Source organism: Oryctolagus cuniculus, chromosome 19 (assembly GCF_964237555.1).
Source record: "Oryctolagus cuniculus chromosome 19, mOryCun1.1, whole genome shotgun sequence".
NCBI classification, from domain to species: domain Eukaryota; kingdom Metazoa; phylum Chordata; class Mammalia; order Lagomorpha; family Leporidae; genus Oryctolagus; species Oryctolagus cuniculus.
This window is the reverse complement of record NC_091450.1, coordinates 54,267,916-54,280,880: the sequence shown is the minus strand read 5'-3', so window position 1 is coordinate 54,280,880 and position 12,965 is coordinate 54,267,916. Positions and strand designations below refer to the sequence as shown.

Sequence of the window (12,965 nt, the reverse complement as noted above, 5' to 3'; positions counted from 1 at the left end):
TTTTAAAAATGTATTCATTGGGGCTGGCTCTGTGGCATAGTGGGTAAAGCTGTGGCCTGCAGTGCCCACATTCCATATGGGCACCAGTTTGAGTCCAGGATGCTCCACTTACAGCCCAGCTCTCTGCTCTGGCCTGGGAAAGGAGTGGAAGATGATCCAAGTCCATGGGCCTCTGCAGCCACATAGGGGACCTGGAAGGAGCTCCTTGCTACTGGCTTTAGATCAGCCCAGCTCCAGCCCTTGCAGACATTTGCAGAGTGAACCAGCAGATGGAAGACTTTTCTCTCTCTGCCTCTGCCTCTCTGTAACTCTGCCTTTCAAAGAAAATAAACAAATCTTTAAAAAATGCATTTATTTTTTGGAAGAGCAGAATGGTAGAGATAGGGGGGAGAGAGAAAGAGAGAGAGAGAAATGAATGGGAATGAGAATGAGAATGAGATTGAGAATGAATCTTATTTTCAGTTCTACTCCCCAAATTCCCTCAGTAGCTTCAGCTGGGCTAGGTCAAAGCCAGGAGGCATAAACTCCACCCAGGTTTCCTATATCTGTGGCAGGAACCCATCTAGTTGAGCCAATATCTGCTTCCTCACAAATAAATATCAGGACGGTGGATTGACGTGTACATTCTAAGTGTCAGCCTAACCTGATGCGCTACAGCAGTTACCCTAAGATAATTATTTTGTGGGTAAATAAGTGATAAAAATGAGCTAGGCATTACTAGCAGGAATTGAACATGTGTAACTAACAGGCAAGTGTTAGCATGCCCCTTCATAGATACTTATTTAAATTATAATATCTTTTCTTAATTTCTCCTGCTCTCTCACTGCCATCTGTTAATTAATCTAAAGGGAAAATTGTAAGAAATGTCTTGAAAATTGCTTTCTCTATACTTGTCTTTATTGTAGAAAAAGAAAAAAAAGCACATAAGTGAACTGATACTGAAGTAAAAATAATACTGCTGTTTTTGGTTTAGATTAATTATAACCAATAGTGTCTTTTAATAGAACAGATAAGAGGAACAAGTGTCATTTTAGATTTTAAAAGATATTATAGTCTGCAAGATATCTGTATGACTTGGAAGATCTTTCTCAAAGTTTTACTCCTGAAGTAATACTAGGATTATGTTGAAACTGAGAGGAGACAGCTACTGGAAAATCTTTTCCTCATTACCAGAGGGACTTAATGCCTCATTTGTTGGAGACTAAAATATCATAAGGGACAACCTGGGTAAGAGATAAGGAGGATGATTTATAATAATTATAATTAAATAATAAATAAAATAAAATAATACTGTTTCCATTCAGTTAAGAATAAACTTGGCCGGGGCCACGGCTCACTAGGCTAATCCTCTGCCTTGCGGTGCCGGCACACCGGGTTCTAGTCCCGGTCGGGGTGCTGGATTCTTTCCCGGTTGCCCCTCTTCCAGGCCAGCTCTCTGCTGTGGCCAGGGAGTGCAGTGGAGGATGGCCCAAGTACTTGGGCCCTGCACCCCATGGGAGACCAGGATAAGCACCTGGCTCCTGCCATCGGATCAGCGTGGTGTGCCAGCCGCAGCGTGCCAGCCGCGGTGGCCATTGGAGGGTGAACCAATGGCAAAGGAAGACCTTTCTCTCTGTCTCTCTCTCTCACTGTCCACTCTGCCTGTCAAAAAATAATAATAATAATAATAAACTTGATTGAACATAATAGATAATTGAAGTCATAGGCTTATCTAAATCATTTTATTTTTCTGTGTAACAAGCTCCCCAAATTATATGATTTGGGACTAATATAGTAGTCTGAGAATGTAACATTGACATGATCCTGACAATGTGGCTTATAGTCTCCATAATCTTACCTCATGGCTACATAATAGCTGCTGTATGACTAGCATACTGTGTTTCAGGAAGGAATAAGGAAAATGATTTTGCAGCCAAAGGTTTTTCCTTTATAATGAGCATTCCAACAAAATTATCTCAATTATTTCATCTTATTTTTCAAGAGAATACATCACAATAGATATTTTTTCATATGAATTGTAAGTTATTAAGCAAGATATGCTAACAGATTTTACATGTCACGTTGATACACATGAAAAAATATAGCAAAATGTTCAAAGTTCACCCTGTTCTCTATTTAAAAATAAAATTAAAAAGGCAAATATGAATTGAAAATAATAATCAAATATTAATACATTTAAGATATAACATGGAAAATTAACATTAAAGCATAGGGCCAAAAATATGACTCTAAATGAAAAATAAGTGTATTTGAAAACAGACAATATGAAACAAAGCAGAAGATCAAAATAGATGTTAAAAATAAAGATTACCTATAGTGTGCATGATTTTAGGTAAAAATCATTTTCCTATATACAGATGATGAATTTGGGAGATTTATAAGGAGTGTGGTGTGATGGTGTTGATAAGATGCTCTAACTTTAATGATTTAAATATTTTTATTTATTTTGTAAGATATCAACATAATGAAAAACAGTATTCCCGGGGCTGGTGCCGTGGCTCACTTGGTTAATCCTCCACCTGCGGCACAGGCATCCCATATGGGCACCAGCTTCTAGTCCCAGCTGCTCCTTTTCCAGTCCAGTTCTCTGCTGTGGCCTGGGAAGATAGTGGAGGATGGCCCAAGTGCTTGGGCCCCTGCACCCATGAGGGAGACCAGGAGGAAGCACCTGGTTCCTGGCTTCAGATCAGCGCAGTGCCAGCTGTAGCGGTCATTTGGAAGGTGAACCAACAGAAGGAAGACCTTTCTCTCTCTCTCTCTCTCTCTCTCTCTCACTCTCTCAAAAAAAAAAAACAGTATTCCTTGCTGTTCAATTATGTATGTCTTCACCCTTAAAGGCAGTGCATAACACTTCAATCTCCACTCTTTCAGAGATATTCCACACATCAAATAAATGAGTTTATACTTCATTGTTTCAGAACCAACAACAGAATAATAGTTACTTGTCTCCATTTTGTTACTGTATCCAATTGATATATATATAGAGAGAGAGAGAGAGAATTATAATTCTATAAAGTGCTTTTGTACCTGTTTAAATGTCACATGATTTTACATTTTATATACCTTATTTATTGTTTGAAACACAGATTTCCTCTATTCATTTTTTACAGAAACAAAAAATATTTACTTTTAAAGAAGACATGATAATATAGTGCAAACAAGAGTCATGTATCATTGCTTAACAACTGTTTCAAAAACATTTAGAATGAAGTTTCAACAGGATTTTGCTCAAGAGAATTTACAAATTCTTTCTTAACTCTATAATGGTGTTTTCATAGCCTGAAGAATTGCTTTTATGTGGTATCTATAATGCTGTTCTTATTTTCAGTGGAGTAGAAAGTAGCAACAATAATTAGCTGTTCATCAATTTGCATTATAAACTTTATACTTAAAATTTAGTGAAAAATTCTGTGATGAAATTAACACTGTTAGACAGTAGAAAAGAACCATCAGTGCTTCCATGGACAGTTCCATATGTTACTACTAATTAAAAGGCCACAAAGTAACAAGGCATGCAGAATTCTATAGAAAACATATTTAAATGAATCAGAGTTGCTAACTAAAGAACAAAGATTTGAAAAAATTACCAAATTCCAACATTAGGTGTTAGATTTCTGATTTCAATGTTATTAATATTGACCTAAAGAGACTCCTGTTAAAAAAGTCATTGCTTTTAAAATCCTATAAAAAGTAAAACTTTGTTGGAAGCAACTATGTTCACTTCCTGTTCAAACAATAAAAATAAACAGTAAGAAAACATTTCTCTTTTCAATTCATAGTGCCTGAAGTGTAAGAGGAAAATATATAATATAAATAAAATTCACTGCAATTACTCAAAGCCTGCATGTAGAACTCATATATTTACATTCACAGTGAAGTTTTTTCAGAGTTTTTCTTGGAGTTTCCAGCTTGCTCAGCTACACTGAGCTATAAGCAATCACATTTGCAAATGTGCAGAGACCTAAGCCAAAGATGCTGAAAAAGAGAAGTGTGTCTCTCTCTACCTACACACAAATATATAATTAAGCCACTGAACTTTAAAAAGACACCCTTAGAACAGTTTGGAGTACAATTTATGCTTAACTTTATCAATGGCCATGGTATAAAGGTAAACAAAAATAATTGCATTGTTTCTAATGGTCTGCAGCTGTATTTAGTTTTCTGTGTTACATGTAAACATTTTTAATTTAAAAAATTATTAAGTTCCATTTTCACTTTAGAATGATATTGTCAATAAAGGGTAAAACTTTGCCTTGAGACATTTCATCTGATTCTTTTGTCTCCATCAATTTAAAAGAGATCATTGTATGTGAACAAAAAGGCTGCAGTAATGCAGTTGTACTCTATATAATTAACTGTGATCTTTGTGCAGATCTAAAGTCTCTTGAATGCATATGCTTGTAAAAGCATAGTTTTCCTTTGAATGGGGAAATTCTTTGTGTTCTCAGGGCTTCAGGACAACATCTGCCTCTGATGCCAAAAAGGGAGAGGAGGGACACACGAAGTTTATAAGCCTTGTATATCTTCATCCAACTGGACAGTTTGGAGCATAGCAAGCTCTATTTTGTCTGTTTCCAGGTCTTCACACACAGTCTCAATCATGCCATCTAGCACATATTTAGATTTGGTGTCCAGCATAATTAGGCTGCTTGTTGCTTTGTTCTCAGAATCTGATAAGAGGTTCTCTTTTAGGTTAGCTACTGATTGCAGAACCAAATGGTGTTCTCTGACAAAATTCTGGTGCACTGCTATGGAGGCATGGCCCATCTGGTCTTCAGAGGTAGGAACAATTTCCCCCAGGGCATGGACAACAGGTCCTGGCCAGTAATGAGGGAGCAGTTCTGAAGAGTTGCATAGTTAGCATTGCTGACCGCCACCCCTGAGGATTTGCCTGCCACAGGTGCAGGCATTGGCTGGTTATCAGTGATGTCAGGGTTGAGCTCAGTGGAAGTTAGCAGCGCAGGTGGAGTCAGGGAAAAACTGAGTTAGGGACACATTCACCAACAAAGAGGCCAGAGGGTGAAGGCCACTCCTTGAGGGATTTTTCAGATGACAGGTTTGTATTTCCTGAGCATTCTGATTGATGGCCATCAACTGAGAAAACACCAGGCTCCTTTCCAAGCCTTCCTGTTTCACAGATCCCAAAGTCTGGCCAGAAATACTAACAGTGTATACCACTGCACTTGGAGTGAGACAGCTTAAGAAAACCTTGCCTTGCTGCACTGGGGTGGACTCGCTGGTGAATGTGCTCTAGTCTGAAGTGCTTGAATTTATGGAACTGTTACTTGGTGAAGCTGCCACTGAGACAGGCAGCAACTGCAGTGGAGAGAATCCAATGCTCCAATTAAGAAACTGGCCCTTGGCTCTGGAATTGGGGATCTGGACAATGCCGTACTGGTTGATTTGCCCTGGGGTAGTGAAAGTCACCACAGAGCTTCCCTCCAGGGAAGCCACTGTTTGAATGCCTTCTCTTTTCATCTCAGCACTGGGGATGAACCCTGGGAATGACACTTGGACACTGGGGCTGTAGGAGGTGGTGGATGCCAAGTTGGCTGCAGAACACTGCAGCACATTGAATTCCTTCACATCCCAGGATGTGGGCCCCAGGATGTCCATCATGGAGATACCATTGTTCACAATGTTGGTTGACATTTTTGGTGGGCTAAGGACACTGTGTATTTCTCACATTTAATCCATTTAGGATGACTCCACTGGGTCCCTGAATGAAATAGTTACCATTAAGGAAAACAGGCGAAGTAATTGCAGGTACTAAGCTTCCATTCAACAAAACTCCAGAATAGCTTAAGGATATCTTTTTTTAAAGATTTATTTCTTTATTGCAAGTCAGAGTTACACAGAGAGAGGAGAGGCAGAGAGGTAGAGACAGGAATAGAGATAGAGACAGAGAGAGAGAGAGAGAGAGGTCTTCTATCCAATGGATGGTTCACTCCCCAATTGGCCAAAACAGCTGGAGCTGCACCAATCCAAAGCCAGGAGCTTCTTCTGGGTCTCCCACATGGGTGCAGGGGCCCAAGGACATGGGCCATCTTCTACTCCTTTCCCAGGTCATAGCAGAGAGCTGGATCAAAAGTGGAGCAGCCAGGTCTTGAACTGGTGCCCATATGGGATACCATTGCTTCAGGCAAGGGCGTTAACCTGCTGAGCCCACAGCACCAGCCACTTAAGGATATCTCATTATTTCCAATTCGTGGGCTCCATGTGACTGGACAAGCTGAGGTTGGTGACACCATAAGAGGAACTCTGGAGAGGGTAAGGAGACAGATCCTCCTGTCCTTTGCTGGACTCACCTTCATTGCTGGAATTGCCATCTGACTCACTTTTGGACTGGCTCTCCAACGGGTTCCAGGCACGGTGCTGTTGGTTCTTGAATCAGTTGCTGACCTGGATGAGGGAGAGGATGGTGATCTTGGCCAGGTGCAGCTTCTTGGAGGGCGAGGGGTAGCGATTCTGCTTGTAGAGCTCCTTGAGCATGTTGTGCAACTTTTCCTTGAAACAATACACCATCTCCTCCCAGTCCAGATGGTGCAGAGCAGGGGCAATGTCCTGTGCAGCTGGTAGTTGTCTATGGCACACAGCCGCAGGGTCCCTCGGCCTAGGCCGCCTTCTCGGTGCACCTTCCCGGTGTAGCGCACCTTGTACCAGAGCTGCTACAGCAGCAGGTGGTTGGGGCTCTCCAGGATGCTGTTTCTTATCCAGGCATCTGGGAAGATGCCCTAGTGGAAGGCCAGGAGCACCTGCCCCTTCAGCAGGCTCTTGTTGCCATGTAGCAGGTTGCTCTGGGGCATTGACCACAGGAACCTGGCCAGGTAGTCCAGGTTGCCCCCTGCTGCAGCACCTCACGTAGGGAACATGGTCTAGCGAGAAGGCGAGAGAGGTCTCCGTGCCCACAGCAGTGGCGAAGACAGCGACGGCGGCTTGGTGTTGGCCCAGAAGTTCCAAGTGGAGTTGTACCTAATTGGGCACCGCTCTGCTCATCGCCACGTCGCTTCCGCCACCACTGCCCCTTCCACTCTGCTCACCTTGGTGGCAGCGGGAGCAACGTCCCCTGGCTCCAGAGGGAAAGGGGCTGGAGCCTAGGTTGGGGGGTGTGGGAGCCCCGCCGCCACACCCCCCCCACCGCTTCTCAGTGTGCCTCCTGCCCTTCTGAGGCACTTTCAATCCCATTCTCCTGCTTGATGTCCGCCGCACTTGCAATTGTTAAGATGGCTGCTAGAGCAAAGCAGTGTAAAGGGATAGCTGCTTTCTGCCGTTCTCCCCTCATTTTATCTATTTTTCCTGGACTTGGAGGATGGGGTCTCTGCCTGGTCTCTTCCAAGGATGGTAGGGAACAAAATGCCATCATGGCAGTAGAGACTGTAGCAGCCATGTGTACAGAGGGAAACATGGGCCTAACATTAGCTGTGAGTAAAGTGGATGGGATGGGGCTAGTGCTGTGGTGTAGCAGGTGAAGATGCCACCTGCAGTGCCAGCATCCCATATGGGCACAGGTTGGATTCCATGCTTCTCCACTTGCGATCCAGCTCTCTGCTATGGCCTGGAAAAGCAGTGGAAGATGGCCCAAGTCTTTGGGCCCCTGTGCCCATGTGGGAGGCCTGGAAGAATATCCTGGCTCCTGGCTTCAGATTGGCCCAGCTCCACTGGTTGAGGCCCTTTGAGGAGTGAACCAGTGGATGGAAGACCTCTCTGCCTCTGCCTTGATGTAACTCTGCCTTTCAAATAAATATATAAATGGTGAAAAAAAAAGAGGATGTCCTTCCCTCCAGGCCCCTGTTCCAGCTCTTGGTGTGGAGTGAGAGAGGGATCTGAAGGACTCAGAGACAGCAAAGCAGCAAAAGCAGGGCCTGAGGATGGAGGCTGTCGGACTGATGGGGTGGGTTGTACACTCAAATGTGAGGGAATGTCTGGTTGAGAGGGGTCCCCCAGGCTTGCCCTCAATCTTCCCTCAATACTCATCAGGGCCACCCCTCACCACTGAGCCTCTGAGTCTGAGGGGAGAAGGGGTTGCTGGCTGAGCCCACCTGGCTGGGTTTCTTAGAGGGTCTGTCAACTGACACTGGTTCCTTTCCAAAAATAAATAATTTACTGAAAAGCATCTTGCCAAACCATGGTGATAAAGGCCTGGTAGCTGAAATGGGGTTTCCAGCCAGCTGGGCCCATTAGCAGCCATTCCTCTCCTCTCACCCCACCCAGGTACAGCTGTCAGGCCCAACAGGCCTGGGACAGCAGATGTCAAATCAAGGTCACGTTGCAGAGGGCAGCATGGGGGTTGGTAATGATGGCTTTCCTGATGTGATCTTATATAAGATATGACAATGATATGTGGTGATCTCCAGGACATGAGCAGCAACAGCTGTCCATATAGTATAGAAAGTACCAAGTTCACAAAGCAGTTATGTTCCTGAAAGCATTCCCCTAGCCTTGGCAAACTGTGGTGCCTGGAGCAGGCACAACATCTGGTAGCATTGTGGCTGGGACTTGTCATGGCCATGCACAGCCACATGATCATTATGGAGCCAGTAAGAGCAACACCAAACCAGAAGGCCAGACCATGGACCGTCCCTGAATACAGCATGTGGAGTTTGAATTAGCTATATTCTGTGCAAATCTCTCTCTTTGGCATCTAAGATGTCCCTGCTGGCATCTGAAATCCTGTCACAGCCTTCCCCACCACCCGCCTTTGCCACATATGACATTCTGCCACCAACCCTGTCACTCCTGCCGCTATGTTACATCCCACAACTGCTTGGGTTGACCACATCCTATATCACAGAACCTGGGCTTGAGTCCAGGCTCTGTTTCCAATTCTGCTTTCTACCAATGCATACCCTGGGAGGCAGCAGGTATGTGGTCCCTGCACCCACATGGGAAAACTAAATTCAATTCTAGAACCATGGCTTCAGTCCATCTCACCCCAAGTGTTGTGAGCATTTAAGAAGTGGAACAGCAGATGGAATATTTATTCTCTCTCTCTTTCTCTCATAATTAATTTAAAATCTTTGGAAATGCAAAAGATATTAAGTTCATTAGGAATTTGACATACAAAAAGTAGCCATAGGACTTTGACATAGAAAAAAATAATGCTTTTATCTGTTTTTGTCCATATATGTATTCTCTTCTTCGTGTGACTGTTAATTTCTTATAAATTTATATATCTCACATTAACACATGATGTGCAATTTTGCTACATTCCCTTTCCATTTTATTTTTTAAAATTTTATTAGTTTATTTATTTACTTGAAGGATAGTGTGACACAGGAGAGATGGAGAGAGAGTGAAATCATCCTTTTTTTTGTCAATTTACATAATTATGGGGCAGATTTTCTGTATGTGGAATCATGGCATCAAGGCATAAAAGAACATACACTTTGCTAAACATCCTCATATCCACATCCACAGAAGCTGTAACAATTTGCATTCCACACAGCAATCAGGGAGGGAACTTCCTCCCCATAAAAACATTTTCCAAGTTTGGGGACTTTTGCTAGTGTGAAAGGTCACAAAATTTCTTTATTTATTTGGAAGGCAGAGTTACAGAGATGCAGAGAAAGAGAGAGAGAGAGAGAGAGAGAGAGAGAGAGAGAGAGAGAGAGAATCTTCCATCTTTTGGTTCATTCCCCAAATGGTCTCAGTGGCCAGAACTGGGACGATCTGAAGCCAGGAGCCAGGAGATTCTTCTGGGTCTCCCAATAGGGGGCAGGGGCCCAAGGACTTGGACTATCTTCCACTGATTTCCCAGGCCTTAGCAGAGAGCTGGATTGGAAATAAAGCAGCCAGGTCACAAACCAGTGCCTGTATGTGATGCCAGCACTGCAGGTAGTGGCTTTACCTACTACACCACAGCGATGGCCCTTCTATTTTTCTCCTTGTATCTTTCTGTATCTCTCTCTCTCTGCCTTTCAAATCAAATGAATATAAATACATAATTCAAATTTTGGTGAATTTATTTCCCAAGTAAATGGCTTCCATAAAATGCTCATGTATTATATCACAGTGAGACTACATTTTGGGAATGCATCATTAGGCAAGTTTGTCACTGATGGACATCACAAAATATAACCACACAAGCTAGGATGTACACCATTACTAGTCAATATAATCTGATGTGATGACTATGGTTCTATGGGGTCCATCAATCACTGAACTTTTTTATTAAGTAAATGACAGAATGTCATGCTTTTTGAAGAATTAAATATTAAAAGTTTATTTTAGAACAATTTTCCATTGTGATGTGTGTGCTTATTTGATATCTAAGAAATACTGTTCAATTATAGTCAGCATGGTTTTCTTCTATAATTTGTTTTTGAAATTTTGTTGTGTTTGTTTTTGCCAGGAACTCTATAGTTTTCTAAATGTGTATATGCGTGTTTCCATGCAGGGATCAAGGTAAATTTCATTCCACAGAGACCATTTATAGAAAAGTCTAACTTTTAACCCTTTGATTACATGAGGTTCATTAGTTGAATATCGTCAACTGAAATGTTCAGGTTTGTTTCTTGACTCTTAATTATATATTTGAAAAAGCAGAGTTCCAGAGATAGAAGAACACACACACACACACACACACACACACAGAGAGAGAGAGAGAGAGAGAGAGAGAGAGAGAGAATGAGATCTTCCACATGCTGATTCACTCCCCAAATAACCACAACAGCCAGGGCTGAACCAGGCTAAAGCCAGGGGTCAGGAGCTTCTTCTGGGTCTCCCATATGGATGCGGAGGCCCAAGCACTTGGGTCACATTCCACTGCTTTCCTAAGCACATTAGCAGTGAGCTGGATGGAAGTGAAGCAGCCAGAACATGAACCAGCACCTTTATGGGATGTCAGCATCACAGGCAGTAGCTTTATGCTCTATGCCGAAATGCCATACCCCCTTTTTAACTCTTGGTATCAGGTAGTTGAAAATCACAATATTTGATCTTTCTTAAAATAAGCTTGACTATTTTATGTCCTTTCCATTTTAAAGTACATTTTTCAACTAGGTGATTTTTCACAAGGGCACACACACAAACACACACACACAAATTCATCTAGCTCTCCCACATGAGTGGCAGGACCCCAAGCTTTCAGTGTATAATCTCTGCCCCCTAGACAGATAAGTAGAGAGCTATATCAAATGTGGAGGTGGGATTTGATCCCAAGTAGTCTAATATGGGAAATTAGCACCCCAAATGGCAACTTAACCCACTGCATGACAATGACCACCCCAACACTGAGTTTTATAGCCAATGCACATATTCCAACTTTCCACTTCACTTGAATCTTCTTTACATACAACCAGTAATATTTTGTTTTTCACAATATGGGGTATTACATAACATGTTATTTTTTCCCAAGTATTTTATATTTTAATGCTTTTTTAAAAGATTTATTTATTTATTTGAAAGAGTTACACAAAGAGAGAAGGAAAGGCAGAGAGAGAAAGAGCGAGAAAGAGGTCTTCCATCTGTTGGTTCATTCCCCAATTGGCTGCAACAGCTGGAGCTGCGCTGATCCAAAGCCAGGAGCCAGGAGCTTCTTCTGGGTCTCCCACATTGGTGCAGGGGCCCAAGGAGTTGGGCCATCTTGTACTGCCTTCCCAGGCCATAGCTTTTGTAAATAGTTTTATTTCATTGAATTTGTTCCTATAACAAATTTCGTTGAATTTTGCATGCTCACCTTCCTTCCTGAGGTTTTTGCTAATACATTAAATTTATTTGATATTTTCCAAATATTCTTATTGTGATCCTAAAATCTTTTGAGAAAAAAATAACATTTAAATTCTGATATTAATGTGTCCTTATTTTTTAATTTTAATTTTTTCTATTGTAAGCTGTTTTACATTTTATTTATATCCTGTTGTGTTCTCTATGAATTTGGTTGTGCTTAATATGGTGTTACTTTCCAGTTTTTAAAATTATATATTTTTAAATTTTAACTGTGATAAAAAGTATATTTTTTTTTGACAGGCAGAGTGGACAGTGAGAGAGAGAGACAGAGAGAAAGGTCTTCCTTTGCCGTTGGTTCACCCTCCAATGGCCGCTGCGGCTGGCGCACCGCGCTGATCCAATGGCAGGAGCCAGGTGCTTCTCCTGGTCTCCCATGGAGTGCAGGGCCCAAGCACTTGGGCCATCCTCCACTGCACTCCCTGGCCACAGCAGAGAGCTGGCCTGGAAGAGGGGCAACCGGGACAGAATCTGGCGCCCCGACCGGGACTAGAACCCGGTGTGCCGGCGCTGCAAGACAGAGAATTAGTCTAGTGAGCTGCAGCACCAGCCTAAAAAGTATAATTTTTATGAATCAAACTAAAATTATATTTCTATTTATGGGATACCAAGTGCTATTTTGAGACATGCATACATTGCATAACATTCAAATCAGGGAAAACAAATCTAAGTCTTCAAACATATCATTTCTTTTCTTTCTTTTTTAAAGGTGTATTTATTTATTTGAAAGGCATATTTACAGACAGACAGAAGCAAAGAGGCAGAGCTTTTGCTTATTGTGTGGGTTGAGGAGACTGACATAGGCCCTAGTATCTGAGGAGTGTACCATGGTGACAGGACTGGTTCCATGATGTCACAGTTGTCCAGTGCCCCCTCTATGTTCTCCTGCAGTTAGAGGAGACTGGTTTGTTGATGAATTACCGATTTGGGGCTTAATTTTGTTATAGGAAGTTCATTCAGCACAGGAGGATAATTTCAGGACCTCTGTGATTAGGACCCTCTTTCTTCATTTCCTGCAGAGTTGGGGACAGTCAATCCAAGGTGGGTGGCCCTGATTTTTCTTGGTTGCTGTGGAAGGTATTATTTGCTGTACCCTCAGTGGTGCACATTGTATGCTGAGTATGAATACAGTGGTTTCTGACTCTATGGGGTGGGTTCAAATTTCCCTTTTATATGGGCCTGTGGAGGTACATGAGTCCCTAGGGAGGCATTACAGTCAGCACTGATCTCAGTGCTGTGGG

At 42.4% G+C, this 12,965-nt stretch overlaps 1 long non-coding RNA gene and 1 pseudogene across 4 annotated transcripts in view; both read right to left on the bottom strand.

Moving 5' to 3' along the window:
* The window catches only part of LOC138847020 (uncharacterized), a 56,072-nt gene that overhangs the window by 24,331 nt on the left and 18,776 nt on the right, over window positions 1-12,965 (bottom strand). The window lies entirely within an intron of this gene.
* On the bottom strand, window positions 3,025-7,737 carry LOC100350142 (homeobox protein SIX4-like; annotated as a pseudogene).